Below are 9,343 nucleotides of genomic sequence, written 5' to 3'. Positions count from 1 at the left end.
GGAGAACTACTTTGTTAGTGGCATCCTGTAGTCAGGCTAAAGTAATCCTATCCTTGTGGTACCTGGTGGACATATTGATTGTGCAAGAGATTGAATTTGTCTTCTCCCACTTCCTGTGGAAGTCTTGGGTACCGTTTTCGTCTCACAATGTGTTACATACTGACAGCCAACATGGTAGGTTCCACCAAGGTCTGCCGATCTGGCGGGAAAATACCCAATAGTGGTTGGCTAAGACATTTGACAGCACCAGTGGTGGGATTCAGCCGGTTCGCACCTATTCGGGAGAACTGGTGGTTAACTTTATAAGCAGTTTGGAGAACAGGTTGTTGGAAGAAATCTCCTATTTTTCCCCACTTTACAGGGCTAATCCTGTAAGGAAGGCAGGAAGGAAACATTCTGGTGTTGTTTCTAGCCTCATCTTGATTGCCCTGCTTACAGAAACTGCCTCTCCCCATGGACAAGGACTCCTGAATGGGACCTGGTCCCTCTCCTACCTCCCCGTGTGCTAGATCTGCCTTCCCAAGACGTCTTCTAGATAGAATGGACGTCTACTCTCAAAATGTCTTTGGTGGCTCTGATCAAAGATTACGGGAGTGCCCTTTTGGCACTAGTGATTTATAGCATCTTCATCCTAACCTTCATGGGCACCAAAATTACCACCGTGGTGATGTGGACAGACTTTGTATCCCTTTGATGATGTCTGGTTGATGTTATGAAAACACTTAAAGTCACTAGTGAGAATCTGAGATCACGATACAGTATCTGAAGGCTGCTGGATCTGGGCAAAGTATGTGAGATTGCCGTGTGACTTTCAAGAGCTGGGAAGTGTGTTTGGTTGCGGTTCCTTGGAGAGATATTTTGGAATGTGTTCATTCTCGCTGCGATTCAAGGCTGTTGCCTCCCATCATGTGAAAACGAAATGTTTCTATTCTGCCAGCAATTAATCCATGTGTGACTATCAACAAGCAGATTGTTATGTTTCAGTTGATTTTTAAATTTTTTCTTTTATTAAAATGTTATTCGGGGCAAAAGCAACATGTCATCTGAAAATATGATGTTGACTCATTGCAACAACAAAAAAAGAATGAATATGGAATCTTCATTGATGAGATGGGGTTTTTTTTTGTCTGCTCTTATCCAAATAATATCATTCCGTTTCTCCGCACACTCGTGCCTGCAAATTTTCTCAGCGACTCTGCCAGGGTAGCTGGCATCTTTTCAGATTTCCTGGCTATAAGGAAAGGCTCATAATTTATGTGGCAGGGAGCAAAGATCATTGATTCCTTGCCAAGAGTAGAACAATACTATCCCTACCTTGGCCTTTCCTGTCCAAACTAGATCCGGAGAAGGACTATGCAGGTTTTGAACTAGCAGATCTCATTCCTTATACTCTCTTACTAGAGCCACCTAAAATTGATCGTGTCCATTTTGCAGGGGTGGGCTTCAAAAATTTCAGCAACGGGTTCTCTGCTTGGGTGTGGTCATGCTGGGCGTGGCCTAGTTGGCCTCCTACACCATGGGGGCGGGGCTTTTTTGCCTTCCCCAGGCTCTGGATGCTTTCCTCAAGCCTCTGGGTGTGGTGGGCGGGGCCAGCCAGGGGTAGGATTTGGAGATTAGCTACGGGTTCTCCCAAACCCAGGCGAATCCATAGCACCCTTGTCCATTTGTGGTGGCCATGGGATGGGCTGAACCTCCATCAGCTACCGAATGGTGATGGACATGGAGCAGGGCAAACTATAACACTACTGTTAGGAGTGGTAGAGGGGGAGGGGAAGTAGGGTAGAGGGGAATGTTGGAGGGAAGATGGAAAGTTGGAGGGGGGCGAAAGAAAGGGTGTATGGAGGGGCGAAGAGGTACATTGGGTTTCTATTTTTTGGGGGTATTGTTGACAAGAGGAATGGCTGTGTTTATTGTTTAATGTTATATGGCCCCGGTTATGCACAGTATATATGTGACTGTACAAAATGAAAATGGAAAATAAAAACACATTTACATTGAACGCTACTGTTCAGGGTGGAATCAAGTTGACATGGTTGCAAAGGAATGAAATCAGTTTAAAAATAGGTGATTCAAAAAGGTGGTCCCAGATCTTCAAATAATGTATGATAATTGAGATACTGCAACTAGAGAGTCATCAACAATCCCCTTTCATGCTGCACCAGTTACCACGTCCAAGGACAACAGATTAATGCTCATATCACGCAGACCAGGAGCACTGGCTGAAAGAGAGGTGATTGGCCCTTGTCTCTGAAAATTTACAATTTCACTTTCGAAGGTCCAAGTGTTGGGATTAAGAAGAACCTCTTACTAACCTATTATAAATCACTCCAGAATCTATTTTCTGATTAATCCCATTTGGCTGCATCCAGATATTTTCTTGGGCAACTCTCATTAGCTCCGGCTGCACTGTCTGAGATTGATGAACGATGCATGACCACAAGAAGACATCTTAATCTAAATCACCCGGAACCATAAGTAGGGATCAAGAGAAGAACTGATTGACTGCTGAAAGAAATCCAAGCTCCATGATGGTGCTTGTCATTGGCTTGGTAGGACTCATCTACCACTTGCTACCTCTAGTCTTGCTTCTACTAAGCTTTGAAGGAGCTCTTCTCACAAGGTAGTCCTAAAGGTGCTTCTTCAAGAGGCAACTGGACTTTCTAGTTTTTCTTTGAAGATCTTTCATTTCTCATCCAAGAAGCTTCTCAGTTGAAGACGCTTCTTGGATGACAAGTGAAACATCTTCAAAGAAAAACCAGAAAGTCCAGTTGCCTTTTGAAGAAACACCTTTGGGGCAACCATGACCTGGATGACTGGGAATCTCCATAGACATGTCTCACAAGGTCAGCCCTAGAGGAGATCAACTCTGACTGCTCTTTAGAAGGCCAGATCCTGAAGAGGGAACTCAAATACTTTGGCCACCTAATGAGAAGGAAGGACTCACTGGAGAAGAGCCTCATGCTGGGAATGATGGAGGGCAAAAGGGGATGACAGAGGAGGAGGTGGCTGGATGGAGTCCCTGAAGCAGTTGGCCTGAGCTTAAATGGACTCCAGAGGATGGTAGAGGACAGGAAGGCTTGGAGAAACGTTGTCCATGCGGTCGTGATGGGTCAGACATGACCTCGCAACTAACAACAACAACAACAACAACTTATCCTGTGTTTGACAAGAGTCAAGGTGGTGCAGTGGTTAGAGTGCAGTATTGCAGGCTACTTCAGCTGACTGCTAGCTGCAGTTCAGTAGTTCAAATCTCACTGGCTCAAAGTTGACTCAGCCTTCCATCCTTCCAAGGTTGGGTAAAATGAAGAACCAGATGGTTGGGGACAAGAGACAGGAAGGCCTGGAGGAACGTTGTCCATGGGGTCATGATGGGTCAGACATGACCTCGCAACTAACAACAACAACAACTTATCCTGTGTTTGACAAGAGCCAAGGTGGCACAGTGGTTAGAGTGCAGTACTGCAGGCTACTTCAGCTGACTGCTAGCTGCAGTTCAGTAGTTCAAATCTCACTGGCTCAAGGTTGACTCAGCCTTCCATCCTTCCGAGGTTGGGTCAAATGAGGACCCAGATTGTTGGGGGCAAGAGGCTGACTCTAAACCGCTTCGAGACGGCTGTAAAGCACTGTGAAGTGGTATGTAAGTCTAAGTGCTAAGATCAACTTTCTATATTTGAAGGATCTCCATCAGCCCATCTAAGACAGTGAACTGGTTCGAACGTGACTGAAGAATCTGACATACGTTTAGTTCTTCTTTGAACCATCAAGCTTGCAGGAGCTTTGAACAATTTCACTTGAGCGAATGCAAGTGTCGCCCATGTGGCTTTTCATCGGTTTCCCCTTCAAACTAACTCAGCTTATGCTTCATTCTTACCTGTCTTCCAGCTCTCTGAGTTGCAGAGCCGTCCCACAGGATGACCTGAGCTCTTCATGAACAGCTGGCCGTTGGATGGCCGGTTTGTTGCCTGTCCAGCTTAAAAAAAACCCCACAACCGGCCAACTCCCCGGCCATGTGAATTGACCCAGAGTTGGCAAATAAATAGGAAATGAGGCACTTCTATTGAGTGCAGGAAGAACCATTTCCTGCAGGGGATCCCATTCAGAGAAGGAAATTGCACCGTTCTCAGCTTCTACAGGAAAAAAAAAAGTATTTATACTTTCCCCTTACTTGAAGATTGACACCTCAGGCTTAAAAGTCCATATGGTTTCCACCAAAACTGGCCTGTTGGTTTTATGGGAACTGCACCGAGGCTTTGCTGGAACACAGAAGCACGTAAAGCAGGGTGGGCAACCATGCCCTCCCCCCCCCCCCCCGTTATGAGGTGTAGACTTCAACTCCCAGAATTCTGGAGCCAGTGTGAAGTTCTCAGATCATAAAGGGGCCATAGTTGTCCATCTCTGACATAAGGCATTCAAAGACAATGCTACGGAAGGCCTTGATGACCAAGATTGTTGGGTCTTGGTCTTGATTTTCCTGTTCTCATCTCCTTCTTCCTTCCCTCTCTGTCTTCCCTCCCCTTCTCCTTCTTCCTCGCTCCCTTCTTTGTCTGAAGTGGCGTAGGGTTTCCTGCCTAAGCAGGGGTTGGACTAGAAGGCCACCAAGGTCCCTGCCAACTCTGTTATTCTAATTCCTCCCCACTCCTTCTTCCTCCCCTCCCTTCTTCTTCCTCTCCTCTCCCTTTTTCTCCCTTCCTCTCTTCTTTCCTCTCCTTCTTCTTCCCCTCGCCTCTCTCTTCTCTCTTCTGCTTTCTTCTGTTTTCCTCTCTCCGCTCCTTCTTCCTCTCCTTCTTCCTCCCCTCTCCTCTCCCTCCTCTTCTCTCCCTTCTCTCTCCTCTCTTCTCCCCTCTCCTTCTTCCTCCTCTCCCCTCTCCCTCCCCTCCCCTCTTCTTCCTCTCCTCTCCCTTTTTCTCCCTTCCTCTCTTTTTTCCCCTCCTTCTTCCCCTTGCCTCTCTCTTCTCTCTTCTACTTTCTTGTTTTCCTCTATCCTCTCCTCTCCTTCTTCCTCCCCTCCCCTTTCCACTCCCTCCTCTTCTCTCTCTTCTCTCTCCTCTCCTCTTTCTTCCTCCCCTCTCCTTTCCTCTCCTTCTTCCCCTCCTGCCCTCTCCTCTTCCTCCCCTCCCCTCTTCTTCCTCTCCTCTCCCTTTTTCTCCCTCTCTTCTTTACTCTCCTTCTTCCTCTCCTTCTTCCTCCCCTCCCCTCTTCTTCCTCTCCTCTCCCTTTTTCTCCCTTCCTCTCTTCTTTCCCCTCCTTCTTCTTCTTCCCCTCGCCTCTCTCTTCTACTTTCTTCTGTTTTCCTCTGTCCTCTCCTCTCCTTCTTCCTCTCCTTCTTCCTCCCCTCCGCTCTCCCCTCCCTCCTCTCTCTTCTCTCTCCTCTCTTCTCTCCCCTCTTTCTTCCTCCCCTCCTGCCCTCTCTCCTCTCCTCTTCCTCCTCTCCCCTCTTCTGTTCTCCTCTCCTTTCCTTCTTCCTCCCCTCTCCTTTCCTTTCCTCGCCTTCCTCCTCCTCTCCTCTCCTCCTCTTCTATGGAAGAAGGCAATGTCAAGCTACTTCCCTTCAGCTGTCTGGAGAACTAAGGGGACCTCTGTGTCCCTCATGTCACCAGGAGTTCAGCTTATTCCAAGCGAGTCGGCCCCTACCTTTCCGCTCAAGCCAACATTGCATAGCGTTAATAAGATCATTCTGTTAGTGATGCATTTAATCATTTTCTCCTTTGGCAGCTTTAAACATTGCAATTAGTTTGCAAAGTCTTTTGAGGTCCGCGAGGGAGGGATCCAAGATTCTCAAGGACTCGCTCCAATGCCGGACCCCCTCCATTAGAGCCTGGTGCAAAATCCAGTCCCAAACCAACTCTGGCCAAGGCTGTTTCCTCCTGTCGCCTCTACATGTGATACCACAGACTCCCCCACCCCACTCCCCTCCGCAGCTGCCTCAGCTTTGGTTTCTTAAGGCGGTCTGCGCAATCCAATCATGCAGACAACACATGCAAGAGGCCGAGGCAGGCATGCGGAGCTGATGCTGCGTGCATTTTCCTTCCTGCTGGATTTCTTTTGCAAGAGGGAAACCAGGGATCCAATTTATTATGCTGCAGCTTCCGGGCTGTCTTTTTTCCCCCTTCGTTCCCTTGGTTTAAAAATAAAATAAAATAAAAATGCAGCCATTTTTGCCAGAGCTCTGTCTTGGCCTGAACTGCCCCACACATTGGACGGAGAAGATGGAGGGATAGGAGAAGCAGCTGTGCAGAATAGGAAGGTTGGCCAAGGTAAATAGATCGGGTCCAAATATCACAAGGCCTGAACTGCCCAGGAGATTATGAGCTTATGCTGTAAATCAAGGGCTACCTGTAGTGACTCTACGTCCCTTTCTCTCTCCTTCTCTCTTTCTCTCTCTCTCTTTTCTCTTTCTTTCTCTTTCTCTTTTCTCTTTCTTTCTTTTTCTTTCTTTCGCTCTCTTTTCCTTTCTCTTTTCTTTTTCTCTTTCTTTCTCTTTTCTCTTTCTTTTTCTCTTTTCTCTTTCTCTTTTCTTTCTTTCTTTCCTTCCTTCTTTCTCTCTCTCTTTTCCTTTCTCTTTTCTTTTTCTCTTTCTTTCTCTTTTCTCTTTCTCTTTTCTTTATTTCTTTTTCTTTCTCTCTATCCCTTTTTCTTTCTCACTTCTTTTTCTTTCTTTTCCTTTCCTTTCTTTCTCTTTTCTCTTTTTCTTTCTTTTTTCTCTTTTTTCTTTTCTTTTTTTCATTCTTTCCTTCTCTTTCTCTTATTCTCTCTTGCTCTTTCTTTTTCTCTTTCTTTCTTTTTCTCTTTCTCTTTTCTCTATTTCTTTTTCTTCCTCCCTTTTTCTTTCTCTTCTTTCTTTTTCTTTTTCTCTTTCTTTCTCTTTCTTTTCCTTTCCTTTCTTTCTCTTTTCTTTTTCTTTCACTTTCTTTTCTTTCTTTCTTCTTTCTTTCTCTTTCTCTCTCTCTTGTTCTTTCTTTCTCTTGCTCTTTCTCTTGCTTTCTCTTTCTTTCTTTTTTCTCTTGCTTTCTCTCTCTCTCTCTCTCTCAAATGTATATGACTCCCCCATCTCACAAAAGTGACTCTCACCACTTCTTTCATTGTTTTCCTCCTCCCAAAAAGGCTCTAGGAAACACCGTCCATGTCTGTAGGCTCTTTGCCCCAGAAGTCCACTCCGGCTTTTGACTGTCCTTTCTAAGTGATGTGTAACCCAATCACGAGTCTTGAGTTGCTGCAATGAAAACTTGGCCTCTATTTTTAAAACTTGGATGTCCGAGCAGCACATCCTGCAAATCATATGATCCTTTTTAACATGCAGGCATTTGGGGCAGAGCAGAACGAGATTTGCTTTCCAAAAACCATCTGCATTTTGAGCAGGGACTTCAAAAGTTCACATTTGGCCTCCCAGTGGTGTGTGTGGGGGCAGAAAAGGAATATTGGTGTGCATCCTGCTTTAACCCAGAGTTGGCATTCCAAAATGGGAATCATCTAGGAGAGATGGGTAGGGTAGAAGAAGAACCAGGTATAATTCAACTTAAATTTTCTGCACATTAATTTGGTTCAATTCGAGTAATACATGGCGGCTGGACTAGAAGACTTCCAAGGTCTTTCCAGTTCTATCCTATCCTATCTTATCCTATCCTATTTTCTATTCTATTTCTATTCTATTCCTTATTCTATTCTATTCCTATCCTATTTTCTATTCTATTCTATTCCTATTTCTATTCTATTCTATTCCTTATTATATTCTATTCCTATCCTATTTTCTATTCTATTCTATTTCTATTTCTATTCTAGTCCTTATTCTATTCTATTCCTATCCTTATTTTCTATTCTATTCTATTTCTATTCTATTCCTTATTCTATTCTATTCCTATCCTATTTTCTATTCTAGTCTACTCTATTTTATTTCTATTTCTATTTATTTCTATTTCTATTTCTATTTCTATTTCTATTTCTATTTCTATTTCTATTTCTACTTCTACTTCTACTTCTACTTCTATTCTTTATTCTATTCTATTCCCATCCTATATTCTATTTCTATTCTACTCCTTATTCTATTCTATTCCTATCCTATATTCTATTTCTATTCTATTCTATTAAGAATTATAGCTCAGCAACATCTGAAAGTCTACACCATCAGATATTGATATTGCCCTGATTGTATGATCCTGAAGCTGGCTAGATGACACCTACATTTGTCACTTCCTGTATCTCGCCGCAGGGTACCTACGGCTGCTTTGATTTGGTTTTCAGCTGCATTTTGAGGGCTGTTTCTTGGCTTTTCCTTGTCCTGAGCTATTTCATAAAATAAAAAGAGGCAGGGGGGGGGGCTCTCCGCATTTCCATAATCTTTGCTTTGGAGGAAGCCTCTTTTGGTCGCTTTTTTCTCTCTCTCTCTCTGAAGCTTTATTGTTATTGGAATGGTTTGGCATCGGAGGCACCGAGCTCGGTGGCTTATTATTTTTAATGATGAATTGTGGAGGCCAAATGGAAAGTGTCCAGGACTTGTTGGGGGGGGGGGACAACAAGATGTTCCAAGCAGGAGAGACTCTTTGGATCTCATAATTCATCATCACTGGAGAACTGGAGAGGACATCTCTCTCTCTCTCTCTCTCTCTCTCTCTCTCTCTCTCTCTCTCTCTCTCCCTCTCTCCCTCTCTCCCTCTCTCCCTCTCTCTCCCTCTCTCTCCCTCCCTCTCTCTCTCCCTCCCTCTCTCTCTCTCTCTTTCTCTCTCTCTCTCTCTCCCTCCCTCTCTCTCTCCCTCCCTCTCTCTCTCTTTCTCTCCCTCCCTCCCTCCCTCCCTCTCTCTCTCCCTCCCTCTCTCTCCCTCCCTCTCCCTCCCTCCCTCTCTCTCTCCCTCTCTCTCTCCCTCCCTCCCTCTCTCTCTCTTTCTCCCTCTCCCTCCCTCCCTCCCTCTCTCTCTCTTTCTCTCTCTCTCCTCTCTCTCCCTCCCTCTCTCTCCCTCCCTCCCTCTCTCTCTCTCTCATAGGATAATTTGTCTGTGAGGTAAAACTTGGAAGTACATTTCTCTCTTCTTTTGTTCTTTTCGGCAGATGTCAAGGTGACATCGGACACCAATTCAGCCTAGCGGCGTTGTCCATTTCTGAGATGGGAGGAAAAACATCTTCAGGCACCTGGGCTGCCCCAGACGTTAGCTCAGTTCTGCTAAGTGTGATAAGTTGATCAAGCTGCCTTGGCCACTTAATCTCTCTCTAGCTCACCTGCTCCACAACAGCGAAATAAAGCTGGAGAGGTGTGTTGATAAAAAGAATTGCGGAGATCCGGAACAATGCTCCTTATACTGGCTTGAAGTACTCTTGTTCCTCTGTTTTCAGTGGCCCAAATGCCAACAATCGGGAG

This window comes from Thamnophis sirtalis, unplaced genomic scaffold (genome assembly GCF_051295495.1).
Source record: "Thamnophis sirtalis isolate CommonGarterSnake01/CBP01778 unplaced genomic scaffold, rThaSir2_p1.2 scaffold_2, whole genome shotgun sequence".
NCBI lineage: Eukaryota > Metazoa > Chordata > Lepidosauria > Squamata > Natricidae > Thamnophis > Thamnophis sirtalis.
Note: the sequence above shows the minus strand (reverse complement) of the source record.